This window comes from Dasypus novemcinctus, chromosome 31, assembly GCF_030445035.2.
Source record: "Dasypus novemcinctus isolate mDasNov1 chromosome 31, mDasNov1.1.hap2, whole genome shotgun sequence".
Lineage (NCBI taxonomy): Eukaryota > Metazoa > Chordata > Mammalia > Cingulata > Dasypodidae > Dasypus > Dasypus novemcinctus.
The window spans coordinates 30,486,100-30,499,944 of NC_080703.1; the positions used below are offsets into that span (position 1 = coordinate 30,486,100).

General features: G+C 43.9%; 1 protein-coding gene and 1 non-coding gene across 9 annotated transcripts in view; one reads left to right on the forward strand and one right to left on the reverse strand.

Moving 5' to 3' along the window:
* Positions 1-2,521: 2,521 nt before the first annotated feature.
* The window catches only part of NEK10 (NIMA related kinase 10), a 269,323-nt gene continuing 257,999 nt past the window's right edge, over positions 2,522-13,845 (forward strand). For 3 of the 8 annotated variants that reach the window (XM_058290735.2, XM_071212864.1, XM_071212871.1), the window contains exon 1: positions 2,527-2,636. The gene's annotated coding sequence lies outside the window, so the exon portion shown is untranslated. Of the gene's footprint in view, positions 2,637-13,845 lie in introns of all 8 variants that reach the window. The other 5 variants (XM_058290741.2, XM_071212867.1, XM_058290740.2 and 2 more) reach the window with 4 other exon arrangements.
* Positions 11,830-11,959, reverse strand: LOC111759237 (small nucleolar RNA SNORA31). Its single transcript, XR_002793301.1, has one exon. It is a non-coding gene; the product is annotated as a small nucleolar RNA SNORA31 (small nucleolar RNA).

The window sequence follows — 13,845 nt, forward strand, 5'->3', positions numbered from 1 at the left end:
GGGAGTGAGGTGGGGAGAGGAACTTAGGTTTTTGGAAATTCCACCTGAAAGTTTGTTTATTTTAGGGAAAAAAAATTCTTGTCAATTTATAATTCTCAACTAGAGAACTTTGGGGCTTTTTTTTTTTGGAGGAGAGGAAAAAAGGAAAGAAAATAATGTTTCTCACTCAGTTCTGTTTGCTCTTGCCCGTCATGGCATATCTGACCTTGTGAGTATCCAGTTCTTCTCATAATTGACCTTTACATTCCTATTTCCGTGCTTTTAATGAGAATATTCTTGTTTTCCTCTCTGCTTCTTTGCTGTTCTTTCAAAGCTCCTTTAAGTTTTGTCTTTACCTCAAATTGTATTCAGCCTTCTATATTTGTTTACAAGGTAATTCTCATTCTTCCACTTAGTGGGAATATGTGTATGTGTTAGTGTTTGGATACCCTTTTCTCAGACTAGTGGTTGTTAACTGGGGCATTTTAGAAGTTTGAGGAATGTTTTTGTCTTCTTAAGTTGATCCTGAATATTTATTTCAGTACATATTTAAGTTACATTTATTTGTCCTTTATGTCATAGATAGGGCATTATACGTTTGTTTTGAGTAATGTACATTACATTATCTGTGAATTTAGTTTTACGGTTGTAAAAGGGATATTAGAAAATATAGAAAGAGGGTTTTCCGAGGTATATAGGTTTGAGCCCTACCATGCAGACTATAAACTTGTTGCGAACATAACTCTTTTGGGATCTTAGTATGTCTTCAGATCTAAGTTACTGAAGATGATATGGCTCCTTAAGAGCAGGAGATAACAGTGCATCTGCTCTTCGTGCCCCTTATGCCTTCTACACAACTTCCGATTGTACTCAGGGAAGGCCAACTTTTTTAAGATTTTATTTTATTGAGAAATAGAAGCACTTTGAGTATTTGCTTCACTGCCTAGTATATAACATATATGTGCAGAATTGTTTCTCTGCTTGTGTCAGTCCTGCCCCTGTGACTTGTGGGTTTTGATTTGGTAACAGTAATTCTTGATGATTTTTGTGTTCTCTAAAGTTTAGTTCTGCTTTATTCACCTGAATTTGGCTTTCATCTCACCTTTCTACATTTCCAACATAGGACCTTATTGTTGTAAATTTTAAAAAAGTTTTCAGTTTCCCAAGTCCAAGTATGGTCATCCCATGGGCCTATACTTCATTATTATTCAAAACAGAAACATTAGGGGAAGGGTTCACTTTATTCACTTTAGTCATTTTGAATCAACTTTTGGACATTTTCATCACTGGTTCTGTCCCACTAATACACATTTGGAGCAATACTTATTTCAATAAGATTGAAATGGGAGGGCCCCAACCTTGAAGAAATTATCAAAGGAGCGGCAACCTGGTTAAGACTCAACCTGGTTAAGAGTCAACTTGTCGGGATTCTACCTTGCCTCCATCACTTGAGCAACCTGGGAAACAAGATAGGTCTCCGTTTTACAACTCTTAAAATAAAAAATTATGACCAACAGGTTGTGGCGTGAAGAGTAAATAAAATATGAAGAAAGGGTTTTGGGACAGGTTCTGGGCACAAGATGAGCACTCAATAAATACCAAATATTCTTCAGTTTTCAAAGTGTTACAATGTGAAGCTAAAGATCTTTTTTAGCTTCACCTAATGCAGTTCCTTTTTAAAAATTTCAGGCAAGTTGTTTAACATTATGTGTTGCAATTTCCTCATCTTTATAAATGAGGTTTTTAAAAACAAAGCAATTTTATTGATACATATTAATTTAGTGAAAGGGTGTGCCCAACATATTTCTGGAATCTCAGGTTGCTCTATCTTCACTACACCATATTCGCATTGCCTGAGGTATGCAGTGTGCTTGGGGTAACTGAAAATGTTTTTCATTCTATAGGAAAGGTATCTAGCATGTTGGGTTGATTCCTTGATTTGAAAAGGATTTGCTTCTGTAGTCCCTAACAATTCTTTGAAACTTAGCAGCCAAAGATGAAGCTCGTCTCTTTCACCCATTTTATTTCAAATGTCAAAGGTTGGGCACTCCAAATCCAGAAAATTCCAGCGTTTAGGGCACCTGTACACAGGCAGCAAGCTCCAGGTCCGGGGGAAGCGGCTGCAGCCCAGATCTGGGCACCACCGCCTCTTTTCCTCCTGCGGGCAGCTCTGGGGCTGAACCCAGCGCGTTCCTTGGTTGCCGTGACAACCCAGCGCCCGGCGTCAACGTCGCTATGGCGCTCGCTACGCCGCTCCCGATTGGCTGGAGCGGCCCGTCGCGGCGGAGGAAGAGCCGCGGGCATTGGCCGAGCCAGCGCCGGTTGGGGGCCCGGAGGCACCCTCGAGTGAAACGCCAACGGTGCGGGCGGCGGCGGCGCGGGCAGGTGGCGGAGCCCCGGGCGGGCGCGACCCGGGCCCAGAGCTTGGGCGGCAGCGGCGACGACCATGAGGAGGGCGAGCGGGGCCCGGGCCTGAGGGGGGCGGGCGCTCCCTCCGGCGCGACGAGGGGGGCGGCGGCGGGCGCTGCTCGGGGCGGCGCGCGGCGGGGCGGGGTCCCCGGGGACACCCGCGGGCCCGGGCGGAGCGGCCCCGCCAGCCTCGCAGCGGGGGGCGGAGAATGCGGTAGTAGAGTCGCCCGGGCTTCCTCGCTGAAGAGGTAGGTTGGCGTCGACGTTTGGAGGGCGGGTGGGTGCCGTCAGCGGCGGTGGGTGGCACTGGCAGCTCGAGAAGGGAGTTCTTCCCGTTGGAGGGGCAGCCTGGGCGCACCTCTCGTCTGCTTCGACTCCTTTCGGGGTTCATCCTCTGTCTACCTTAGGTCTCTCTCTTGCCTTTCTCTTACATGGGGCGACTTGCTTTATCCCTTCTGCTGTTCGTCTCCACCCGGGTAAACCCAGCCACTCCCATTCCTTCAGGTACCACTTGTCTGCTGAGGCCTCGAAAGCCTCCACCTCCAGTCTACACTCCTCCACTAAGCGCCAGGCCCAGACTTCCAGCTCCCAGCTAACTTCACACATCTCCCACCCTCCCCCACCAGACTGCTGCTCCCCCACCATCTATCTATTCAGTTACCAAAACCACATCCTGCTTAACACCCCTGACACCCAGGGCCTCTTCCTCTGCACATCCATAAATGATGGAAGCTATCCCTTCTTAATAGCGCTCAAGTCAATTCCCACATCACCATCTCCATGCTCACTATCTTACAATTTCCACAAGTCCCCGGGTTAAATCATATCCATCTGGCTTCCCTCATTCCACCTTGGCCTTGTCTAATCCATTTTCCCCACCATTATTCGACTGGTCTTTCTAAAATGCATGGCAAGGCATTTCTCTCCTCTGCTGAAATTCAGCCAAGGTGCCCCATTACCCTTATCCAGACCCCCTTAGTTATGCCTTCCATCAGCAGTTCCATTTTGGTTGTTCCCAGAAAGTGCCACATTCTCTTCATTGTGTGGCAATTCGCCTATTGCTCTCCCTGCCTGGAATGGAGTCCCTTGTTTGCACCCTTCCCACCCCTATTGTCACTCCCTCCATTCTTCTGTGTTGTACTCTAGATACTCTTAGGGGGCGGGTGGGTGGGGGTATGGAGTGCAGAGACCCTGTTTGTCTTTTTCACTGTTATTGTACCCCCCAGTATCTTATCCAGTACCAGGCACTTAGCAAGTGCTCAACAAATACTTTTTAAGTGAATGAACCTCTAAAATGAGAAGGTATTTTTTTTTATTAGTTCCAGAAAAGTCAAGTAACTTCTGGCCAGTGAAACGTTTGCTTATGAAAGCTTATTGTTGACCTTAGAGGTTTTACTCTGGCTTCAAGACCCATAGTAGTTGAAACTGTATTTCAATTAACAGATTGTATTTCATGCCATGATCATTACTATGTAGCTGTTATTACATGGCATAAGTTTAAGATGAGGAAATAGAGTACAGTATGGTTTGCAAGAACTAAGCTCTGGATTCAGTCTGATATGGGTTTGAATACTAGCTTGACCGTTTTAGCTTTGTGGTTCACAGCATATTACCTGACCTCTGAGTTTCTTTTTCTCTACATGGGTTGATAATAGCACCTTCTTTGTAGGATTGTTTTAAAGAGTAAGTGTACACAGGCCACACAATGTGCACACTACCTTATACTTGGTAAGTTTTCACATGTGTGAAAAAAATAAAAACGCTGAAGGGTAGAGCTGAAAAATTTCCACAGACAGCTCACAGAAAATAAAAACGATTCTTTTGATTGAGTCAAGTGCAATTTCTAGGACACCATTCTTTCATTGTGCTACTTGATCACAAACTTTTGCGTGTGGCGGGAACTTTGATACAAGTAAGAGACTCATTCATTCAACTAGTGTTTATTGAGTGTCTAGTGGGTCCACGAATCCATGCCAGATGAGAATGAATCAGAAGAAAGTGCAACCAAAAGGCTTTAGGAGGCAAAAGAAGGGCCTGGAATGTTACTCTGCCTGTCAGAGCCCATCAAGCTTTGAGGCCAATGTCAGAGGGACGGAATCAGGTGCTTGGATAGGCTGAGAGGAACTGAAAGGCCATTCCGTCAACAAATGTTTATTGAGCACCTGGGCATTCAGCAGTGCACAAAACAAAGTCACTGTTCTCTCAGGACTTCCATTCACGGGTTATATAGGAGAGTCCTTAGAACTTAGACTTTTGAGCCATATTGCCTGGGTTCAAATCCCAGCTACCCCACTATTAAAGTGGGACGTCTGGCAAGTTAGCTCCACTTTTCCTCACTAGTGCAATGGGGTTGTGAAGATTAATGAGTTAAATAGGCAAATTCCTGAGAACAGTGGTTGGTACATAGAAAGTGTCATATAAATGTTAGCTATTTGTATTGCTTCTAGTTGGGAGAGTGCAACGAGAACACAGGTAAAAACAGAGTAGGGGAGGGAAGCATATGTGGCTCAAGCGATTGGACTCCCGCCTACCATATTGGAGGCCCAGGGTTCTATCCCTGGGACCTCTTGGTGAAGGCGAGCTGGCCTACACAGAGTGCTGAGCCACACAGAGTGCTGGCCCACGCAGGACAGCTGGCCCAAGCAGAGAGCTGGCGCTGCAAGATGACACAACAAAGAGAGACAAATGCCCTGGGGTGGGAGTGGCAGCTGGCTGGGAAGTAAGGAGCATCCATCCCACTCAACACCTTTTAGGCACTGATAAGCCTTGCTTTTATCCTAAAAGAAATGAAAAGCTGATAAAGGCATTTACGCAGGGAAGTGAGGGGACTGGGTTTGTACCATAAAAAGAGCAGCTCTTGTTGCCATGGGGAGAACAGATTTTGTTGTTGTTGTTGGAGGGAGGGGAAATTGGGAAACCACGTAGGAAGTGGCTATGGTAGTTCAAGTGAATAATGATGGGCACTTAGACTGGGGTGTTTGCCATGAGGGTGGAGAGCAGTAAAGAGGAACAAGTTTAGTAGAAAAACAGTCATGACTTAGTGACCAAATGGATATGGGGGTGAGGGAGATGAGGGCGCCATTGAAGAACTCTGCTTCATTGTAGACTATTCTGTCGTTTTCCTTGTCTCATGTAAGTTCTGGTCTTTCTGCTACTTAATGCAGTTCTTTGGAATTCCATGAATGCTCTAAAATATTAATAGTTCAGCTAAATTCCTCTTTTTTTTTTTTTTCTATTTGGTTTCATCATCTTTTTGGTGCATCGCCTCACCACGGGGGGCCTGCGCCTCTCCACGCTCACGCAGGTCTGGGATGCCTTTTTCCTTTTTTTACTGGGAGATCCCAGGGATCGAACCCGAGTCCTCCATATTGTAAATGGGAGCTCAGTTGCTTGAGCCACAGCCAATCCCCAAATTCCTCTTTATCCAAAAAAGAGTTGGCCAAAAGCTCATGGAATGTGACAATACACTGAATATTCCACATGGAGATTTCTTAAATTTTTAAGAATGCCTTTGCTTTTGAGATAAAGTGCAGAGCTGTAAGGAGTTCCATAGGCTAGCTAAAGCCTTGGGGGCTGCCACACATATTACCAATTTTCATGTTACCCAGTATTCACGTCTCTCCAAATCCCCAGCTCTGGCTCAATTGCTCACCATTTCCCAAAACCACTTTCAGGATCTTGGCTCCATCCCTTTGTTCCATCCCGTGGAATGTGGTTCACCCAGGCTACCCATCCTTCTGGATCTTCTTTCAGTTCCTAGATTGTGAAGTCTAGCTCTCCAGCCCAAAGTGATCTATCTCTCTCCTGAATTCATTCTAGTTATAACCTTATTTGAAAATTAATTTCTTCAGATTTTTTAAAACATTTCTAGTGTTCTTATTTAATTCATTGTATCAGGTTGAATCATATGAAATTGTCTTTTGTTTTTTTAAAAAGAAGCCCAATATCAGCAGTTTCATGTATTTTAACATATATATTTCTTTTTCTTTTTTTTTGTCTTTATTTTTTAATTATTACATTAAAAAAAATGAGGTCCCCATATACCCCCCTCCCCCCTTACCCCCCTCCTCTCCCCATAACAACAATCTCCTCCATCATCATGAGACATTCATTGCAATTGGTGAATACATCTCTGAGCACCGCTGCACCTCATGGTCAATGGTCCACACCATAGCCCACACTCTCCCACAGTCCACCCAGTGGGCCATGGGAGGACATACAATGTCCGGTAACTGTCCCTGCAGCATCACCCAGGACAACTCCAAGTCCCGAAAATATCTCCACATCTCATCTCTTCCTCCCATTCCCCACACCCAGCAGCCACCATGGCCACTTTCTCCACACCAATGCCACATTATCTTCGAATACTAATCACAATAGTTCATGAAGAGAATATCAGTAAGTCTACTCTAATCCATATTCTACTCCACCATCCTGTGGACCTTGGAATGATTGTGTCCACTCCACCTCTGTATCAAGAGGGGGCTTAGATTCCACATGGATGCTGGATGCAATCCTCCTGCTTTCAGTTGTAGGCACTCTTGGCTCCCTGGTGTGGTGGTTGACCTTCTTCACCTCCATGTTAGCTGAGTGGGGTAAGTCCAGTAAACCAGAGTATAGGAGCTGAAGTCTGTTGAGGCTTAGGGCCTGGCTATCACATGGTCAGTCCAGAGATTCAGATGCCTGGGTATACACTAAACCCCGGCACCAACTACAGTTCCAGTAAACGTAACAAGAGAGGCTTGTGAACAAAGATCACATCTGAGTCCAGCTCCATCACACAGAAACACAAACTCCAAAGAAGGGCCAACTGACATGGCACTGAACTCCATCTGCCATGACCATAGAACCTGTGGGTCTCTGTAGCCCTCAGAAGAACCAATACCTGGGCTAACCTGTATATTTCTGATTCTCACCCCCCACTCAAAGTGCATGGTGGATAGATTCCTTCTGCAGTGCCCAGCAGTGTCTTATGTATGGAGCACAACAAATAATAAAATGTACTTGAAATGTTACTAGGTGACATTTTATTTTTTATTTTATCATATGGCTCAGAAAGAACTCGTAATTCTCACAGTGCTTTCAGTTGGTATGAACATCAACATGTTTCTCCAGTGCTTTCATCACCTGTGGAAGATACAAGGATTTTGGGCTCTTTACTTACTTTTTTGGTTTTGTTTGGAAGACATTTCTCACTGTGTTGTCAGTCAGTACTGTATCCTGAGTGCCAAATCTATGGTAGATGCTCAATAAATATTTCTCAATGGGGTAAAAGAAGATCATTGTTTGATGCTTTTCTCTAACATGCAAAAATAAAGAGTAGAACTCAAACCTATTATGTTTAGGGTCTATGAGAAAAGAGAAATGTGACGTGCTACTTCAGTTTGTTTGTTTTTCCATTAAATGGTTAATATAAATTCTTCCTTTGCAGAATCTGGACCTTTTTTTAACTTTTCAATATCATTACTTAATATATGGGTCTCAGGTTCAGTTATTTTAACACAAGCACATTCCTCTACTGAATCATGAGTTGACTTGGGTTAGCGGTACCAGGGCACAGGCATTTCACAAATAACCTTACAAAATGGCCGTTTGGGAGATCCGCAGAATCTGCATTCACATCTGCAGGCAATTCCCTTTATTGATAAATGTATGAGCTTCAATGGGAAAAAAGCATGGAAAGAAGGAGGTTATAACCCCATATTCTAATTAATTTTGGAGCAGCACTCTCAGACTGACCTGGGTTACTATTAGTCAGAGGAAAAAGATAACTACCCCTTTAAAGAAGTGTTTAACATACAGCAGGTGGTCAGTAAATATTGGAGGAAGGAGTGGGAGAGGGTCAGTATACCATTGCAATTTCTTATTCTTTTTATCTGCAAGGGCTTGTTTAAATTTAAAATAGAACATTGTTTAACATATAAATTAAGTTACTCAAAGGTCTTTTGACTCAGGAGCAAAGCGGTGGCAATACTTGCCCTTAGCATGTCCCGGCCATGCAGATTCTGTACCCATTGCACCTTTGTTTCCCACCAGTTTATGGCGATATTAAAACACGCCACCTGCCTGTTTCACAGGAGTGTGCCAGGATGAGTGAATGGATGTCTCTAAGCACCCTCAAGTACTGTTTGTCCTTGGCTAAGGGCCTGTGTCAACAAGCCCTGCCTTTCAGGTCTGCCCTGGAGCTTTCCCTCAAGCTTACACTCTGACCTTGAACTGGCCTCTGTTCTCCTTTTACTACTCAGTTTCCTCATCTGTTAAATAAAGGGGCTAGATCATGGTCTGAAACTGGTGGTCCAGAAATCTATTTTGTTTGTTCTTTGGGGAACCAAAAGGGGTGCTGATGTAAAATGCCAGAAATCTGTTGGCTTTTATAAAGGGTATTTATTTGGGGTAGAAGCTTACAGTTACCAGGCCATAAAGCATAAGTTACTTCCCTCACCAAAGTCTGTGGCCATTTGTTGGGGCAAGATGTCTGCCGACGTCTGCCAGGGTTCAGGCTTCCTCTTCCTTTTAAGGCTCCATGGTCCCAGCTTTCTTCCAATATCAGCTGTAGGCTGGGATAAGTCTCGTCTCCCAGGGCTCGTTTTTCTCCGGGCTCAGCTGCTGTGCTCTTGCCACGAGGCCAAATGTAGACTATTAAGCTAAGCTCATTCCTCTTCCGGGGCCACCTCTGTGTCTAATCAGCCTTTTCCCTGTTCCTCTATGTGCTCACTTCCCGGGCTCCAGCATTAAAACTCCAATGAACTCCTCTGCTCTGCTGTGCAATTTTCTCTGTGAGTCCCGGCCCACCAAGGGGGTGGGGACTCAGTGTCCTACTGACGTGTCCCAATCAAAGCCTTAATCATTATTTAATCAAGTAAAAGTGAAACCCCTGAATACAATACAATCTAATGTGCAAATAGGTCAGTTCACAAACATAATCCAATATCTGTTTCTGGAATTCATAAATAACACCCACTACTGCACTTCATTTTCCATGTAATTTTTTTTTTTTTTAAGATTTTATTTATTAGTTTCTCTCCCCTTGTCCCCCCACCCCGTTTGTCTGTTCTCTGTGTCTATTTGCTGTGTATTTTTCTTTGTCCGCTTCTGTTGTTGTCAGTGGCATGGGAATCTGTGTTTCTTTTGTTGCATCATCTTGTTGTGTGCGGCACCATTCCTGGGCAGGCTGCACTTTCTTTCGTGCTGGGCGGCTCTCCTTACAGGGCGCGCTCCTTGCGTGTGGGGCTTCCCTACGCGGGGGACACCCCTGCGTGGCACAGCACTCCTTGCGCACATCAGCACTGCACATGGGCCAGCTGCATATGGGTCAAGGAGGCCTGGGGTTTGAACCGCAGACCTTCCATGTGGTAGACGGACACCCTAACCACTGGGCCAAGTCTGCTGCCTCCATGTAATTTTGAATGCTTTCAGGAGGGCATGCCTTCCAAGGGTTACACTGAAGTCCCCCTGCTCTCTGTCATGTACTCTATGCCTGTCCTCATTCACTTACATTCTGCTCCTGGGGTCCGGAAGGTGATACCCCTGATTCCATATGTTCTGTAAGGTTTCCTCCTCTATAGCTGTCACTGTAGCTCCAACTCCACACGTGTTTCCCATTGAAGAATAACGACAGTGCAATATAGGGAATAAAATCAAACACAGATTAGAGAACCAGATTCCCTTTTCAGCTGAAATAGATATAATAAGCAAGTCATCTTTCTTATAGGATTTCCTCAGGTTTTAACTCACTTTACTTTTAAAATTTGCATGGGTATCTTTTATTTTCCAGTCATTTCATCAATTTAATTTGACACTTCTGAAACAAAGCTAATATGAAAAGACCACGTTGCCCTGTATCTGTGAGATTAAGTACAATCCTTCGTAAAAAGGAAAGCTCTCCTCTCTTCCCAAAGTACTTTAAGTAAACTGCTCAACTGACCAATGCAATTGTTTTCGTTTAGGAGTAATTGTAGACTTAAAATTGCATAAAAGTTGAAAAAGTGGTACAGAGAATGCCCACATACCTTTCATTCAACTTTCCCTTATGTTAGCATCTTGCAATACCCTAGTACAATTGTCAAAATTAAGGAACCTGTGTGTTTTTAAAAAACGGGGTGGGCAGAGAAGTAATGTAATGTTTACAAAGCGAAGATACTGAAAGTTTCTTTTCTTAAAGTAACAAGTATTTGATTTTTATATACAACCTTTCACTTCTCTGCCCACCCCGTTTTTTAAAATACTGAATACCAGCTTTCTGATTTAGAATGGAAGGAAAATCCATGTGGGTTTACGTGTTTGGGTAGCATTTATTATAATCTCTTTGGCCTCATCTCATCTATAAAATAAATGAGGCAGGAAATCAGTGGTTTTCTAGTTTTATCTTTTGCAGTGGAACCCTTTTCTCAAAGGAAACTATACATGGGATCCCAGAGAAGCAGGACTGCCTCAGATTAATTGGCAAGTCCACATTCAGCCCTACTAACCACTTGTACACAGCTCTCCCCTTCTAGGCTCACTCTTACCCTCTCCTGATTGTTCTGGAATCGACAATTACTGGGTTAGTCTCCCCTGGGTTTTTTACTTAGGGCAGTGATTCTCAGTCTTTGCTGTGTATCCAAATCATCTGAGGTTGCCGTGAAAACACAGTGCTAGTTGGTGTTAGTCTGCAGTCGTGCAAATGCAGTGAGCGAGAGGGTAGGAAAAGAACTCAGAGTGAAGATCATGGTTAGAAGCCAAGATGGGAGGCCACAGAGTGACACGATCTCATTTATGCTTTCTGATAATCCCTGTGGGGATAGAGGAGCAAGGGTGGAAGCAGAGTGACCCAGTTAGGAGGCTGTGGCAGTGGTCCTGGCAAGAGAGGATGGCACCTTATAGTACGGTGATGGCCGTGGGAGTGGAGAGAAGGATATTGCTGATGGTTTGAATGTGGGAAGTAAAAGGAAACAGAAAAATCAGGAATGATCCCTGAAGTTTTGTCTAGAGTAGCTGGATGGTGCCAGTTACTGAGGTGAGGAACACTTGGGGAGGAGCACTTTTGGGGGAAACTTGATAGTGGGATGGGGGCTCAGGAGTTCTGTCTGAGGCATGCTAAGTTTGGGAAGCTCATCAGACATCCAGGTGGTCACTTTGTAAGGTCAGGAGCTCAGGGTGGGGGTCAGGCTTTGTGTCAAGGTTCTCCAGAGAAAAAGAACCAAGAGGATACGTGTGAGTGTGTATGTATGTGTGTATGAAATTTGTTATAAGGAATTGGCTTATGTAGCTGTGGGTACTGGCAAGTTCAAATTCTGTAGGGTGTGCTGGAGGCTAGAAATGCCAGTTAGAGTGATGTTGAAGTCTTGAGTTCAAATTCCTCAAAAGTAGTGGAGAGTATAGAATTTTTTTGTTGTTGTTGCTGTTTTTAGGTTTATTTCTGAATTGCAAAGATTATTTCCCCTTCCCCATGTTTTTAGAATCTCCTGTATTCCCCCATTCAGTCTTGGCTGCCACAACCAGACAGAAAGTACGAAGACCTTTTTTTTTCTTGCATCTGTCATGGAAACCTTAGCAGCTGCCATTAACTGCTCTAGGTCTGTCAGAGATGCTTGAGAGTATAGAGGTGAGGCACAATTCCTTCTTTTTCCAGGAATCCTCAGTTCTTTGCATTAAAGATCTCCAACTGCTTAGATGAGGCCCACCCATCCTATGGAGTGTAATTTCCTTTAGTAAGGTCAACCAATTGTAGGTACTAATCTCATCTACAGAATTATCTTCAGAGCCACATTGAGGCAACTGTTTGGCCAAACCACTGTATACCATAACCTAGCTAAGCTGGCACATAAAATTAACCATCACACTCCACCTCTTGCCATTTTGGTACCCATACATATGTCCTTAACTATACTTCACCTCCAAATAAAAACAAGATCAAAGTCATACTTCTGCCTAGCATGATACAATGATCCTGTGTACAACTGAAAACAAACACTTTCCCCAGAAGAGGATGCAAACTCTTGGTCCTTGTGCTACTTATTGTTATTACTATTATTATTATTATTATATCACTGCTTCAAATTCCTCAGTTAACACAGGATAATAACTACATAACAAGTCTGCTTCAGTCAGTGGTTACACTCCTCCCCTTTTTTGTTCATTCCTCAATCTTGAGGGGTTCGGGATGATGGCCACTCCAACTGTTGCAGGCTGAGAAAGGACGTAGATGTTATGGGGCAGAGGGATGGAGTTGTTTTGCTTGCTTTGAGGTGGGGCTGGTCCATCATCATCATCTTGTTAGACGTCCAGGGCAGGCCTGAAGAACTGGATGGTGGGAGTGGATTGCAGGTTTCAGGGCTTAACTGGCGTAGGAACAATCAGAAGACTTTAAGTTTCTGAGAAACAAACTTAACAAATAAATTGAAAATTATCCATTCAAAAGAAGTAGAAGGATCACGATTAGGGGATTTATAAATGGATACTCTTATTCTTGATATTCTTACTCTTCTTGATATTCTGTAACTTAAATACTATGATGTAAAATTAGTACAACTTACATTATATGATGAGATAAGAGAAGAAAACAAAGATATTTGCTGTATCTACATATATACACCAACAAACATATTCACAACAAAGTGAAATACAGGAATTATATAGAGTCCTTGCTTTTATAACTGGTCACGTGATTGTAGTTGGTCTTTATAACCACCTCCTTCTACCACCCATTCCGTAATCCCATACCAGCCTGCAACTCAGCTGCTTGTAGTTCTTTGCCTGGTGAGGTACCCAGACCTTCATCCATGGAGAATCTTGGTCATTAGCAGTCTTGCATGAATTAAGTTGTAGCTTCCTATTTGCTCTATCTATCTATCTATCTATCTATCTATCTATCTATCTATCTGTTTGTGTCTGTCTATTTTTACTACCTCCTTGCCGCTTGTACTCGCTGTCTGCTCTTTGTGTCCATTTGCTGCATGTTCTTCTGTGTGTGCCTGTTTTCTCTTCAGGAGGCATCAGGAACTGATCCCAGGACCTTCCAATGTGGGAGAGGCACTCAATCACTTGAGCCACCTCAGCTCCCTGGTTTGCTGTATCTCTCATTGTCTTTTTCCTCTGTGTCTCTTCTGTCGTATCATCTTGTTGTGCCAACTCACCGCACAGGCCAGCTTGCCTTCACCAGGAGGCCCTGGGAATTGAACTCGGGACCTCCCATATGGTAGATCGGAGCCCAATCGCTTGAGCCATGTCTCCCTTCCCCCACTTACTTTAGTTACAGGAAGTGGTAGTGCTAAGAGACACCCTATAGGATCTCCCATATTCCAGACATGCTCTTTACTTCTGTTCTGTAGTAGCAGTCCAATTTCCTCTTGGTAATTGTGATCAATCACCCTGGCCACTACAGTAACCACTTTCTTTACCTATTGATTCAGAGGCAGGAGGATTGCAAAATGGCTGGGGGTGGTCCTCAGTTCCTTCTCAATGAACTTCTTGTATTTC